At 34.3% G+C, this 16,298-nt stretch overlaps 1 pseudogene; it reads left to right on the forward strand.

Annotated features, from left to right (window-relative positions):
- Positions 1-999: 999 nt before the first annotated feature.
- On the forward strand, positions 1,000-5,474 carry LOC132280121 (receptor-like protein kinase 5; annotated as a pseudogene).
- The last annotated feature ends 10,824 nt before the right edge of the window (positions 5,475-16,298 follow it).

Here is a 16,298-nt window from a genome sequence, read left to right on the forward strand (position 1 = left end):
TGGAGTCATTTGATTCACGCTGCTGAAACCATAATTCCAATTCAATCTAAGTTGAGAGTTTCTTGACTTAAATTCAAGGGTTAATTACAACGATATCCCCTGAGGTTTGACATATTGACAATCATTTACAACTTAGTCGTGTTTTGGACAAAAATACCTTGTAAGAATTTTGATCCAAACAAGCCCTTAAAATGTTTGAAAAGACGAGATTGCTCTTCAATGTTAAATTTATTTTTATGGTAAAATATTAGAATTCATGAAAAGTCAAATTTGCCCTTATATATATACACTATTACATCAGCACCATCATATATATATATATATATATAACCAGGTCCAACAGAATGCATCGCAGCACCATCGCCACCCACTTACCGTTCTACACCACTGCAACGTCCACCACCTCTCTCCACTCCCACAATCTCACCGTCTCCTTCCTCCACCTCTGCCACCGCCCCATCCACATCCGCCGCCGCCATCTTGATCTACCGTCGCCGCCTCTCCCCAACCACATCCGCCACCGCCATCTCCCAAACCACAACCTCCACCGCCATCTCCCCAACCACAATCGCCGCCATCATCTCCCTCCTTATACTGCCACCACTTTTCAACCATAGCCGCCACCACCACTTCTCCTCAACCACAACCGCCGCCACCATCTCTCTCCACCCATCGGTGATTACACAGTATCACATATCTCTTATCACCACCACCATATTTGATCTGTGCCTCATATTCTCTCTGTTTCTACAAACTACAAGCCCTAATTTCATACCTTAGCGCATATATACGTCTATACATACATATATATAACACATCCAGACTTAATCACCACCACTATCACACCGACGCTAACCCACCACCAAACCAAAGCTTGTGATCCAACCGCAATTCCCGACGGTGGAGATGACCAGTGGAAGCTTCGATGTCAAAAAGATGTGGGTCTCTGTTTCTCTTCTCAATCTTCAGTATATACATACATATATATATATATATACACACACACACACATGAACACAATTGAACTTTAGTTGATTCAGGAGTTGGAAGATACATAGAGATAGATAGATGTATGTGGATATTGAATATGAAAATGATACTTGTGCCTCCTCGGGTTTTGACGGGAATATAAAGTGATGAAGCAAGAGGATGCTTTCGGTAGTCAAATTATTCCATTATGTTTTCGAGGTTTGAAAACATGTTGGTGGAGGTGGCAATGGCGAGTAGGTGGAGGTGGCAATGGTGGAAGTGGTGATGGTGGTTTTTGGGGGCAAAAAATTCTGAATTTTCAGTGACAGATTCTTTCATTTAAAGATTGGGATTAATAAAGGTAATTCTTTCATTTAAAGATTAGGATATTTTAAATAGCAAATTAATAATTTATTGAAAGGCAATCTAGTATTTGCTCACCTTTTAAGGCCTGTTCGGATCAAAAATTCTAACAGGGTATCTTTGTTAACTTTATCAAACTTAAGGGGATATCATTGTTTCAAAATAGTCCAACTTGTACATACCTGTTATTATAGCAAACTGTGTCATTGTAATTAATCCTTTTATTTATTTCAATAACAAAATTTAATTAATTAACTGGACAATGACCCGATTGTACAAATTTGACCCCTCCAAAGAGGTCAGGGTAAGTGGAGTCATTCCCCATGTTTTGACTTATAAGTTGACGTGGATAGAAGGAAAATGCTTGGAAATATTAAATTTAACTCCCTTCGAGTTCACAATCTTTTCTTTTTCTTTCATAATTTTTTTCTCTCACACACACCGCTCCAAATGTCCAAAATATCCCCAACATCTCTCCAAATCACTCTCTCCCTCCTCATTTTCACCCTACCCTTCCATGGCAACTCACAAAACACCACTGATCCAGAGCAAGCAATCCTACTGAAGGTGAAACAACACTGGTCCAATCCACCCTCCATCGAACATTGGAACTCAACCTCAAGCCACTGTACATGGCCAGAGATCACCTGCATCAGTGGCTCAGTGACCGAACTCTCACTCTTTGACAAAAACATCAGCGGAATAATCCCACCATTCATTTGTGACCTCCAAAACTTGACCCTTCTTGTTCTTCAATATAATAACATCCCCGGACCGTTCCCAACTGTCCTCTACAACTGTTCCAAGCTTCAAACACTCGACATTTCTCAAAATTACTTCGTCGGATCAATTCCCAGCGACATCCACCGGTTGTCCTCTCAGCTCCGGGAGCTCAACATCGCCTACAATAACTTCACCGGTGACATTCCCGCCTCAATTGGGTGGTTTTCGGAGCTCAGGACTCTTAATATTGAACTAAACCTGTTCAACGGAACTTTCCCGCCAGAAATTGGAAACTTGTGGAATCTTGAATTACTATGGATGGCAGTCAATCCGTTTGCCCCATCGAAGATACCTTCGAATTTTACCCAGTTGAGGAAACTCAAAAGTTTGTGGATGTCGTCGGCGAATTTGATCGGAGAAATCCCGGAAGCAATCGGGAATATGACGGCCTTGGAGCTCTTGGACGTGTCGACAAACCAGTTGACTGGTAACATTCCTAATGGCGTGTTTTTGTTGAAGAATTTGACTACTCTGCATCTTCACAAAAACAAATTGTCCGGGGAAATTCCAACATCAGTTGAAGCTTTGAACTTGGATGTGGTTGATTTGTCGGAAAACAACTTGACTGGGACAATACCGGATGATTTTGGAAAACTGACCAAACTGACTGGTTTGGCTCTGTTTACCAACCATCTTTCCGGCGAAGTCCCCCAAAGCATTGGCCGGTTAGCGGGGCTGCAAGTTATAAAGTTGTTCGGCACCAATATATCAGGACAATTGCCACCAGACCTGGGGCGATACTCGATGCTCAGAGAATTTCAAGGGGCCAACAATCAGTTTACAGGCCAATTGCCGGAGTATATATGCGCCAACGGAGTGTTGGTACGTTTCATGGCAATGTACAACAATCTCACCGGTGAATTGCCAAGTTCACTAGGGAATTGTACGAGTCTCTTATATTTTTGGGTTCATGGTAATCGACTTTTTGGCGAAATTCCGGCTGGTTTGTGGACATCATACAATTTGACATCGTTGATGATAAGCGACAATATGTTTACGGGTCGTCTTCCTAACAAATTGGCGACAAACATATTGCGGCTTGAGATTAGTAACAACCGGTTTTCTGGTGAAATTCCCGATGGTTCCTTCGGGAGGAATTTGACGGTGTTCAAAGCAAGTAACAACCTCCTTACCGGTAAAATTCCACGAGGGTTAACAGCTCTTCCATTCTTGACAACTCTTTCTCTTGATAGGAATCGGCTTTCCGGTCATTTGCCTTTCGAATTTGTTTCATGGAATTCACTAAATACTTTAAATCTCAGCGGAAACAGACTCTCTGGGCAAATTCCAGCTGCTATTGGTTCTTTGGTTGTTCTTATTTATTTGGACTTGTCGGAAAATGATTTCTCCGGTCAAATCCACCTGAATTAGGTCTTTTAAAGCTAAATTCTTTCAACCTCTCTTCTAATAGTCTCACCGGGAGAATTCCAGTTGAATATGAAACAGCAGTTTTCAGTAGCAGCTTCCTAGATAATCCTGGTCTTTGTGCAGGTAAGCCATTACTAGGTTTTGAAGTTTGCTCATCTAGTGATCGAAAGTCTAGAAAAATATCCTCCCAGCTTTTGGCTATGTTGGTAACTATAGCAACAGCTCTGTTCGTGTTGGCTATTATATTTGCATTATTCGTGACCGAACTTCGTCGAAAGAGAAATGTTGGATCGGATTCGACGTGGAGCCCTACTTCATTTCAGAGGTTGAATTTCACAGAGTCGAGTATTTTGTCAGGCTTGACTGAAGATAACATTATAGGAAGTGGTGGTTCGGGGAAGTGTATCGTGTTGCTGTAAATGGCTCAGGTGACCTCGTTGCTGTTAAGAGGATTGGGAACGACAGAAATTTGGACCAGAAGCTCCGGAAGCAATTCCTTGCAGAAGTTGAGATACTAGGCACAATTCGCCACTCCAACATTGTGAAATTGTTGTGCTGCATGTCAAATGAGAACTCGAAACTTCTTGTTTACGAGTATCTGGAAAATGCTAGCTTAGATCAATGGCTCCATGGAGAGAGGAGGCCAGCAAGTGTTTCGGGTTCAGTTCATCACGTTGTCCTTGACTGGCCTAAGAGGTTCAAGATCACAGTTGGAGCGGCCCAAGGGCTATGCTACATGCACTACGACTGTTCACAGTCTATTGTTCATCGAGATGTGAAATCAAGCAATATCCTGTTAGATTCCGAGTTCAATGCGAAAATAGCAGATTTTGGTGTAGCCAGGATATTGCTCAAGCGAGGAGAGCCTAACACAATGTCGGTTATGGCTGGTTCGTTTGGCTACATTGCTCCAGGTAATCAATTATGAATAGTGATTTGGAGTATGATATCATAATTATATTAGCCCGCCCTTAAATAAAATTAGTGAAATGTGTTCGAGTAACTCTTTATTATTATTAAATTCTCAATTTGAGTAATGATAGAGAGAATCTATGATGTCATGATTATAATAGTACTTACTCCAATAAAATTAGTGAGATGTGTCCGGCTGTCGGACTCTCTGTTATTACTCAATCTGACTGTCCGACACATCTGTGAGTACTGACTAATGCCATCATGATTTAATGAATTTTAATGACACCTCGATCAGCCCCCACACACATAAATAAGTTGGAATTGTCTGAATTTTGGACTCTAAATCATTATTCAATTTATTTATATTACTAGTGCGAACAAACTTTGGTCACGTACATTGATCTTTAACTATGAATATCAGAGTATGCTCAAACAACAAGAGTGAATGAGAAGATTGATGTATATAGCTTCGGAGTGGTTCTTCTGGAATTGGCAACGGGAAGGAAAGCCAACGACGGAGATGAAAATATGGGCTTAGCCGGATGGGCATGTTGTCACATTAAAAAAGGCAAACCCATAGAAGATGCATTGGATGAGGATATCATAGAACCTTGTTACTTGGACGAAATGAGGGGTCTGTTCAAGCTTGGGATCATTTGCACTCGCACAGCGCCTTCGATCAGGCCCACCATGAGGGAGGTACTACAAATTCTGCTAGAACGTTGCCGGCGTTTGCTGGTATTTGAAGAGACAATTGGTGGAAGTGAGGAAATAAAAGTTGATGAGCTTCCTGCAATTGACAATCAGGAGATTTTCTGGAGTTAGATGGAGGACTCTCCCGAGTTTGGATTAGATAGAGAGAAACTTGGCAGTGAGAAATTGCATGCGTGGATATGGTAGCCACATAGGCAGCCAACACATTCAGATATACAATACAAGTCAATAGTAGAAGAAAATTATGAATCATATCTAAGATATATATTATATTATGTTTATATGCATAATTATTTAGTTAATAAAATTATTACTTTTATGTTTGTTGTGTTTAGAATAAAAGTGCAATGTGAAAATGTTATAAATTCTTTAGTGGTTTATTGATGCTTGAATTCTATTTGGGGTGGTGGTTAGAATGAAAAGATTGTTTGTGTCAGTAGAGAATAGAGATACCTTATAAATGTATAAGCTTCAAAATCTTATAACCCTAATGAGTTATTCATTTTTAAAACAACACATTTTGTCTTTTAATCAGTTAACAATCGTTTGATTGTATATATTGAGAAAAACAAATTTAATCACATTGCCAGATTGCACCATCTCAGCTCTGAATAAGAGGTCTTTGTTCACATCTCACCGTATGATATGATATCCACTGCAAACATCGATGATGTCTCTGTTTGCTGTGTCTATGTTGTTTTGGGCTTGCTTACCCATAGGGAAAGTTGATTTTTGGGCCAGCCCTTTTCGCTTTGTCTTGTTTCGCCTATGGCCCTATTTGACTAGTAATATATCCCTTACTTACTTGAAATTCAAAATAATAATAATAATAACAATCACATTGATAATGAAACCATTATGCAATGCTTTTAAAACATAAATACTGGTCGAGAAGATTAATAAAAAAAAACAGTGGACAATAATAACAAATAAAAATCTAAGCTACCCTGGACATACTTTAGATTTCCCACATTATTTATTATGTATTTTCTATTTTTTTGGTACACTTCTTTCACGAATGAAGAACACCACGCCGAATGTTCTGGGCTCTTTTTTAATTTAAATGTTTTTCGAAACTTGCTTGAACATATATCATGAACCAAAACATGAATCAACTTGATTTTCTCATTAAAGTATATTCTAGTTATATGGCGCTCAATAAAATTCATCCCAAATAATATCACGATTATATAATCCATAATTTCTCAACTCCATTAATGAAGATGCTTCATTTTTAACCAAATTATTCAAACAAACTAAATCTAATTATAATGTACATTACGTCTATCGTACAAGAGGCTAATATTGACAAGATTTTGTTAAATCAAATTTATTATTGTTAGATCCATTATATACAAGGTTTGAAAAGTTATTGACTGGTCCCTCAAAATTCTCCTCTTTTGCCTTATTGCTCCATTAAACTACTCAATTTCAAATTCACTATCGCCGGATTTAACTTCAATTGTTGCATCTTAAACATTATGCCATGTAATTTCTGTTAGGATTTATTTATTTAGTACACTTCATAATTAAAACTGCAAATGATTTACACAATATTCATAATACATAATTTATAAAAAATAAGAGATACATAATCTATAGTTGAGAAAACACAACTTTAGGACAATTTTTACGACATGAATAATACTAATAGCTAAAACATGAAGTAAGAATAAATAAAACATGATGCAATACATATATAAAAATAACAATAGTAAAATATAGTTTAAGAAAGACCTGGTCTAATAGAGGTATGTGCAAACATATTATCCTAGCTGATAGTTCTCCTCTTTATGCAGTTAGTGATGGTGCTAGTCAACTCTAAAATACTAATTTCAACTCTACGTGTTTCCTTTCCTATAAACTCGTAATGTAGATAAATTTGTTCACAAATATACTATATAGAAATAATAGGTAGAGAAATAATGGCGAACAGTATACATCTTATAAAATCACATTATTCGAAGATTAAGGGATAAATGGATGATTTATATGTGTATATATATAGGATAAATAATGGTTAAGATATAATAATTATGAATAATTATAATAACCTTCTAAAATATGATTTAAATAATAACATAATATTCATTATTAATGTAATTTGATTATATTTTTATTAAAATATTCCCAACCATATACTAACTACCCTTGTGCTTAAATCAATGTATAACATTTATGGGGTAGAATTTTTTTTAATCAAATCATCATTAACTCCTTTTATGGCCAGAAAAGATTGGATTTATCTTTATGCTTAGCTTGCCTCAACCCAAAAACATAAATAAATAAATAAAAACAAAAAACAAAAAAAACAAAAATAAAAAAATAAAATCTTCTAATCATTTTGTTGAATAATTATATCAAGTAGCTCTCTTAAAAGTGTCATGCTACCCATATTACAGCTTTTTGAAGATTTGCAAGAAGTTGAATGAATTATTTAATAAATCTTCTAATTCAGTGATTAAAAAGTGTTTACTTTTAAACTTTTCATCCTCATTTCATATGTTTGAATTTTCAATATCTTATTGTAATATCTATTATTTTCAAAACTGTAGCAAATAGTTTCTCTTGATAATTGGGTTTATCTAGAAGTATGTTCAAAAATGTGTTTGAACAAAATTCATTTGTGCAAATTTTTTTTTTTTTTTTGACCCTTTTATTTCAAGTTATTGGCACTGTAATGGAAGCTTAGAAGACCTTAAGTTAAAGGTCTCAAATGATAAAGCTAAAATCTAATACTCATAGTTAGTTCTATCTCTACCCTACCATAAATGAGGACTCCATCCCTTATATAACCATCTCGATCCTCCATGTTAGATCCTTAGATGACATCTAACGGATTCACCTTAACCTCTATATAGTTACAGGTTGTAAAAGGGGGTTAGAAATATTCACGTGATATATTCTAGAGAGAGAGAGTTAGAGAAGGAAGGAATGAGAAGAAAAACTTTGTAGAGAGAAGATCAAGGAAGAAGAAGTTTAACTTTCGATCCGAAAGTTTAAGGCAAGTTCTTCTTCTATCTCTTTCCCTTTGATTCGTGTTTCTATGCATGCCTAGGAAATTTCAGGATTTATTAAACACATAAAATTAAATAATTATGCATGTTTAATTAGATTAGAACATATGTTTTATGAAATTGGTTCATATCTGCTCTTGTATTATGAATTGATAAATGCATGATTTTGATTTGATTTCCGGTGTGAATTTTTATATGTTTACATTATGTATTTTTTCATAGTGAGGTTGCATCTACTTAGGACTAGGAGGATGTTTTTTTGCTCATAGTTTCCAAGCATAATGGAAGAAAGTAAGGGCGAATTCTGAGGACAGAATTCCTTTTGTTAAGGGGAAAGAATGTAATACCCCTAATTTTAAAAAGATAGTCTCGGTATTTATTTATTTGTTTTAATTATATTTTTAATTATTTAATTGATTATTTGACTAATTGTTTATGTGTTTAATTGAATTAGGTATTACTTGATTATTTGATTATGTGTCTATGTATTATTTATATTTGTCTATATATTAATTGTTTAATTAGATTACGTACTTAAATGGTATTTTGATTAATTGTAAATTAAACATTTTGGTTTCTTTTATTATTTTATTTTATTTTTCTTTTATGGTTATGGTTAGTGGTAATTGGCCAACCAATTGGGTCCCATGGACTACTTGGATAGAAGGTTGGATGTATATGAATTATTACCCGTGAATAGTTGTGTATGTATATATATAGATATATATTATATACATATATAAAAAAGAAAGTAATTTATTAATTACTTTTATGGTAACTTGGGTAGTAATATTTAATCTGATTTATATGTTTTATATTTAAATAATAAAAATATACATAGATTTGATACGTGTTATGTTTTAAGTTACTTTATAATATTATGGTAACTTAAGTATTATTGGATAATTTATTAATAAATAATGGAATGTTTATAATTTATTTATTTAATAAACATATACATAAATTATATACGTAACATATTTTACTTACCTTTTTAATATATATAAAAGGGAAAGTAATTTATTAATTACTTTTATGGTAACTTGGGTAGTAATATTTAATTTGATGTATATGTTTAAATAATAAAAATATACATAGATTTGATACGTGTTATATTTTAAGTTACTTTATAATATTAAGGTAACTTAAGTGTTATTGGATAATCCATTAATAAATAATGGGATGTGTATAATTTATTTATTTAATAAAGATATACATAAATTATATACGTAACATATTTTACTTACCTTTTTAATATTTTTTTTTTATTTTATTTTTTTTTAAGTTGACTTGGATTGGGAAAAGGGTTAAGGTTATTTTATTTAACCTATAAATATATAGCTACAGGTTGTAAAAGGGGTTAGAAATATTCACATGATATATTCTAGAGAGAGAGAGTTAGAGAAGGAGGAGAAAAACTCTGTAGAGAGAAGATCAAGGAAGAAGAAGTTTAACTTTCGATCCGAAAGTTTAAGGCAAGTTCTTCTTCTATCTCTTTCCCTTTGATTCGTGTTTCTATGCATGCCTAGGAAATTCCAGGATTTATTAAACACATAAAATTAAATGATTATGCATGTTTAATTGGATTAGAATATAGGTTTTATGAAATTGTTTCATATCTGCTCTTGTGTTATGAATTGATAAATGCATGATTTTGATTTGATTTCCGGTGTGAATTTTTATATGTTTACATTATGTATTTTTTCATATCTGTGGAATGATGGAACGTAGAAACATGCCTAGGATTCCTGAATATTAAATAAGAACTAGGTTTGGGTTTAAATAAATTTAAATAGACTCAATCATAATGATGCTTGCTATTTGAATGTTTTAAACAAACGAATGAATTTAATCTTTTAATATGTTTAAGCAATTGAGATTAAATGTGTAGAATGAATTGGATACGGAGAATGCTTATTTGACGGTATAATAAAATATCATCATGCATAAGATTCAGTTTGTGTAGGACATATTATATAGGAAGTTTAAATAAATAATAAGTCATTCCTATTTTGTGATAACTTGATATCATATTATCATAGTTATTTCTGGATTATTTGATATATTTCTTTAATCGTTACATCAATTGTTATATTATGTGGTTTAATGCACCGGTATGGGACGGTGGCATTCTAGGGACGGATTAACTTATCAGTTAAGTCCTACCTATTTTATATGAGGGAATGGATTAACTAAAATGTTAAGTCCTACTTATATTCAAGTCAGGTCAGCTGAACAAGTTGAATGACTTATGGAGGATTAATTTATTATATAAGGGAATGGATTAACTAAAATGTTAAGTCCTACTTATATTCAAGCTGAACAAGTTAAATGACTTATGGAGGATTAATTTATACTGGATAGGATGGTTACTAAATTATATATATATAAGTATGGTGCCATGATATGAGCTTGAGTCTCAGGATTAGTGGTTAGGGTGTGTATATTGCCAGGGATGTGTAGCTAGATATAGTGTAGTTGTGTACCCTAGTAGGTCTAGGTACTCATGCCCACTATATGTGCGTTTTGCATGTTGCCTACTATTCAGGTTGAGATAACCCTATAGTCTAGTGAGGTTCCTTTAGTGTGTGTGTATATATATATATACACGGACTACTAGTTACTGTTGGATTGACTAGGATGTATACGTGTATCGGATCTCTACTTGGACTGTAGTAGAGTAGAACTTGTTTGTGGGCCTGACCCACCATTATTTTTCAGGTGTTCGTCAGGAGTAGAGGTTATTCGTGCTGAGCGATGATCAATCTACTTCATTCTTCCGATGCTACATAGGAGTTCCTTTATGATTCAGTTTCCTAATTTAGACAGTTATTACTGTCATTTGTTTAGTTTGGATTTTCTAGGGGTCCACACAATATAGATTCCCGAGTTGTATTTTGGAGGATCAGTTGTATCAGAAGAGTTTATTAACTAATGGAAATATATTCTGATGTTTATTATTAGATTATCATTTTAGTTTCTTGTCAGCATTTTATTTATTCTTCTTTATTCTTTTGTACTCTGTGTTCGTTTATCATCAATTTGTTTTAATATCCTTGGGTATTCGGGCGTGGGTGTGATACCCCTCGATTCTAGAGCCACGGGTGATCAAGTCCGGACACAGATCCGAGGGATACCAGACAATCAATATATAAACAAGTAAGAATAAAACTGAATTAAGAATAAAATAATGATACGCTGAAAAGAATTCTAATTGTAAAACCTCCAAAATAAAAGTTTTAATATAAATAAACTTTCCAATCCGTACAACTCGGGAATCCATCTAGTGGACCCCTAATATTTCCAACTGGTAAAACATTTATAGAATTAAAATCCAAAACCAAAATAAGAAAGAAAATCCTATGTAGTCGGAAGAGTGAGTGACTGTATCTGCATCACCACGATCAAACCCTAAGCCTAGTACTCACAAACACCTGAAAAAATAAAGGTGGGTCAGGCCCACATGCAAGTTCCACCCTACTACAATCCGTACATAAACCCGATACGCAGATACATCCTAGATAGCTCGGCAATATCTACAATAGTCCATAGATATATAAATACACACTATAGGATGCTCACTAGCCTATAACATAGTTCAGCCTGGGTAAAAGGTGACCTATAAAACACGCTTTTCAGCGGCCAAGTACCTAGACCTACCAGGGAACATTTGCTATATCTAGCTACTCAACCTTTGCGATATACGCACCCTAACCGTGATCAGGAGACTCAAGCTCGTATCACAGTACCATAAATATATATATAAATTCCTTCCTAATGCCGAAAGATAAAACAAGCATCCATTATGTCGTTCAACTGTTTTAGTTGATAGGACATGTATCCATGTAGGAGTTAACTATTTTAGTTAATCCATTCCGTATGTAAGAAGGGGTAGGACTTAGCTTTTTGATCTAATCCATCCCTGATATGTCACCGTCCCATACCGGTACATATAATGCAAATGATCCATAAACGATGCACATTCATTAGAACATCAAATAAATTCAGAAACTAGCATAATAGAAAACCGATATTATTAAGATCCTATTATGCATCCAGTATATGATTATAATCATAGATCCTCATTTTAAATTGTTAAAGTACTGATAAACAATTTAAGCCATCCATTTTCATATAATTGACAGAACAGAAATTATGACAGTTCAGCAATTATCATCCATAACATAATATAATGAAAAACAGAATTATAAACTGCACATTATACTAGAATTCCCAACCAATACATCCATACTAGTTCATTTACATTATTAAAACGAAGACTAGCATATAAATCCTCCTCAATCCTTGTCGGCATGTAAATTAATATTTAATTCTCATGGCGACTATTTAATCCCCAACTATAAGTCCGAAGCATGATCTAATGATACTCAGATATAAAAACTGAACACATTTTTTTTGAATGCCAAAACCACATCCATGCTAGTCCATTTAGTTTTCTAAAGCAAGATTAGCAATTACAACTTCCACTGCTCCTGACAGCATATAATTTAGTATCTAAATTTCATGATGTCTATAACTGTAGTAGAAACCAACATTCCTGGGACCCATACATTATATATTTCATTTATATAACCTCACAAAAACAACTTTTATTTTAGTCCGTTTAATTTACTAGTACCACGCTAGAAATTAACCCTTCCACCCTCCTTAACTGCATGCTTAATTAATAATTAAAAGTCATGACATCCACTCCCATAGCCTCAACCAATAATTCTAGGTCTTTTAATAAATTAAATACATCATTTTAAAACCTCTCCATTAAATTTGCTTAAACATCACGACAAGCAATTTAATTTCTTCCAAGCCATAAACTGCATGTGAATTTAATTTTAAATCCCAAGTTGATCAAGTTCCTAACATGAATTAATTATTCATGGGTAGAATTAATCATTCTTGGGTATAATCCTACTTAATTACATCATTCAAATCCATTAAACCAAGTTTAAACACACACTGGAGCCCTGAAATCACAAAATTCACGTACTGGGCACTTTATAAAATTGGAGCCCCCTCCAATTTTAAGTTGAACCGGCTCCAATTTTAAGTTGAGCCGCCTCAACTCTTTGTGGAGCCGGCTCCACTTCAATGGAGCCGCCTCCACTTCCCCAGCCTCCGTTTTTCCTTCTCTGCTTCCTCTGTGTTGCCTTCTTCGTGTCCGGTAAAGCCTCCGCCCTCTGTCCCACCTTTTGTTAAAGATTTCTAAGGTTCAGATTAAGTCCTAACAAGCCTAGAAACTTCTTTAATTCCAGCATGAATTACCTAGCAAAAGCTTAAACCATGAACGCAACAGTTTATGTTTTCTCCGTTTATCTTCTTCGCGTTCGGCGAAGTTCAACCCTCCGTTCTAGAATTTTTCTTACATTCCTAGGGTTCAATTCAAGTTCATTAAATCCTAGAAACTCCTCAAATTCTCTTGTGAAATTAATGACAAAAATTTAAAACAAAAACACAACAGTTCGTAGTTTCAAAAGCGAACAGGGGTTTAAAATTGTACAGAGACTCTATCACGCATAAACATCCGTTTTAATAATTAAATTAGATTCCTGGAGACTATAGAGAATGCACAGAACACAAGTTTATAGGAAGGAGATAGAATGAAACTTGCCTTTAGGTTTCGGTTTGAAACCTTTCAACGCCGTTGCTAACTAGTCCGACGAAATGTAGATTACCGGCAACTCTCCTACTGCTCCAGTTCTATCTCAGCATCAACCTCTTCCTTCCTCTATGGTACACCTTTAGTCCATAGATGAAAGCTTAATTGATTCTCTCTGTGTCCCTCTGTGTTTTTCCCCTCAAACCTCTCTGTTTCTCTCTTCTCTAGTTTCCCTTTGTTTACCTCTCCAGATTATTACGTGAAAAGGGTATCTTGCAGACAAATATTTTTCTATATATATAGACTCATGCAAAAAACCCTAATCCTAATTCCAGCCCAAGTATAAGTTGGCCAACCAAAATACTTAACACCAAAACCCTAAACGTAAATATAACTACAACCATATAACTTAAATCAAATAAGTCACACAAACCATTTAAAAACACGTAATAATAAAAAAAAATACCAATTAATCAAATAAATAAAATAAATCCCAATTGCACGTAATTAAGTTAAAATAAATAAACAATATAAAACAAATACACAATACCAATTTTAAACAAGTAAAACAATTAACCACTTAGCCAGATAAATCATATTTAAATGCACACAAAACAAATAATCAATTTATCAATTTAAAATGCACATAAATAATTAATTAAATTTCCATTATATCCTTTTTAAAATTAGGGGTATTACAGTGGGCTTGGCCAACCCACATTCGGAAATCCGAGGATATCACAGTTGGTATCAGAGCACTCCAGGTTCAAGTGTCTTTAGGAGTGTCTTTCTTTATGTGACTTCCGCGTTGCGTCTCTTAAAACTTAGAGCCCGTATTAGGATTCATTGTACTCTATTTACGGTTTGTTAGGAGGAGCTGATGTCAATTATATTCTATAGTCATAGAATGGTTGGTACTAGGAAAATGATGAGTTCAAGGCGAAAGCGATAAAGACCCAAAGGAGTAAAGGAGTACGTTATCGATTTCGTTGCCAGAAGGCAGAGTTAAGGATCGATGTTTAGGTTCGTTTGACGTTACTTTAAAAGTATAAGCTAAGGAAGGATTTAGGTGTACGTGATAGATCACCGCATATCGGGGCCAACACGACTTCAGTTGATCTTAAAAAAAGAGACAAGCGAGGAGTAGGAGCTGAAGAGAATTCTAATGGAGGACATTTATGTGCATCCAATACAGAGGGTACTAAATCTTGAAGATGGATGATCGCGCGAGGTGATCTGAATTGCTAGTAGTATAGCGAATGTTATTAGTAGAATTGGAGTTGATCAATCTACAAATAATTAAGCTTTCTTACCATCTCTAAAAGAGGTATATAAGAAGTATTGTTTAGGAGTTTGGGGATCGGATGTGTTCTTATCAGAATGAAATACATAATTTTTAAACCACATACAAGAGGGCATTGGTATTATGTTTTGACGTTCTAATTCGCTTTAAAAAGCCAAGTTAGACAGTTTACATTCCACATATAAGAAGGATGAGGGTTAAGTCCTTGGTATTTGCTTAGGCAAATATTTGTGTTTTTAAGTTATGTTTTAAATGATATGTTTCGAGGTTGGATGATTATTTACGAAACTATAAAAGGAAATTTTAAAACAATCTAGTAAGGTTGATTTCAAATGAGACTTTATTTTCTAGAAAGAACGATGTCCTAAGTATAAGTATATTTTGTTTTATTGTGTTTATCATATGTGTTTTATTTTTATTTTTGTTAATTACTCGGGTTTTGTTATGTGGTTTAGTTGGGAACATAAATGTGTGATCAATCAATTATTGTTTTAATAACATGGTGTAATAGCGCTATTTATGCTAGATTTGTGAGCATACGGTCGTAGGATTTGGTAGATACTCATAAATCTAGCCAATCTATTGGACCTGGACATGTGTCATTATGGTGTGTTTTAGGATGGGATAATTAAACCATCACTACGAGTCAAACAATCTAGAACGATTAGTTTGATATATTTTACGCTAGGTATGGATTCGTATCGTATTACAACGCCATGATATTGGTGATTGTTAATGTTTCGGTATGCATGAGGTAGTGGTAAATAAAGATCACTATAACGCCATGATGATATATCAGAGGTGCTGGATTTGCTGAACATCTTCTTGAAAATTTCAGAAGTTGTTACCAAGTCGGAAGGAGGATTTAGTATTGGATTAAGTACTTATTGAAATGACACCGAGTGAGGATAAAAGACTGAATAAATATTCATCAGTAAATTCTTAATCAATAATTTATTCAAGAGGGTGTGTCATTAGGAGGAATTTGCCGGTGTTGCACATAGAGGAGGAAACTAAGTCTCTTTATTTCCATAAATAATATGGAATTTTTTTCTTTTTTTTAGTCACAATTTGCAACAATTAGCTGTTACAAGGAAATTGATGACTTATGTAGAGGATGGAAAGATTTCATATTCTTTTGAAGTTAGACAAAGAAGTCGGATTGTCATTAACTTATCTTAAAGAAGCAGGGTGTATTAAAGATAAGATGGTGAGACCAAACACTTATATAAAGATGAGGTGCATGATATAT

The sequence above is a fragment of the Cornus florida genome, unplaced genomic scaffold (genome assembly GCF_030987335.1).
Source record: "Cornus florida cultivar Cherokee Brave unplaced genomic scaffold, ASM3098733v1 CherokeeBrave_3.0.0_Hap2_Chr10, whole genome shotgun sequence".
Classification (NCBI taxonomy): Eukaryota; Viridiplantae; Streptophyta; class Magnoliopsida; order Cornales; family Cornaceae; genus Cornus; species Cornus florida.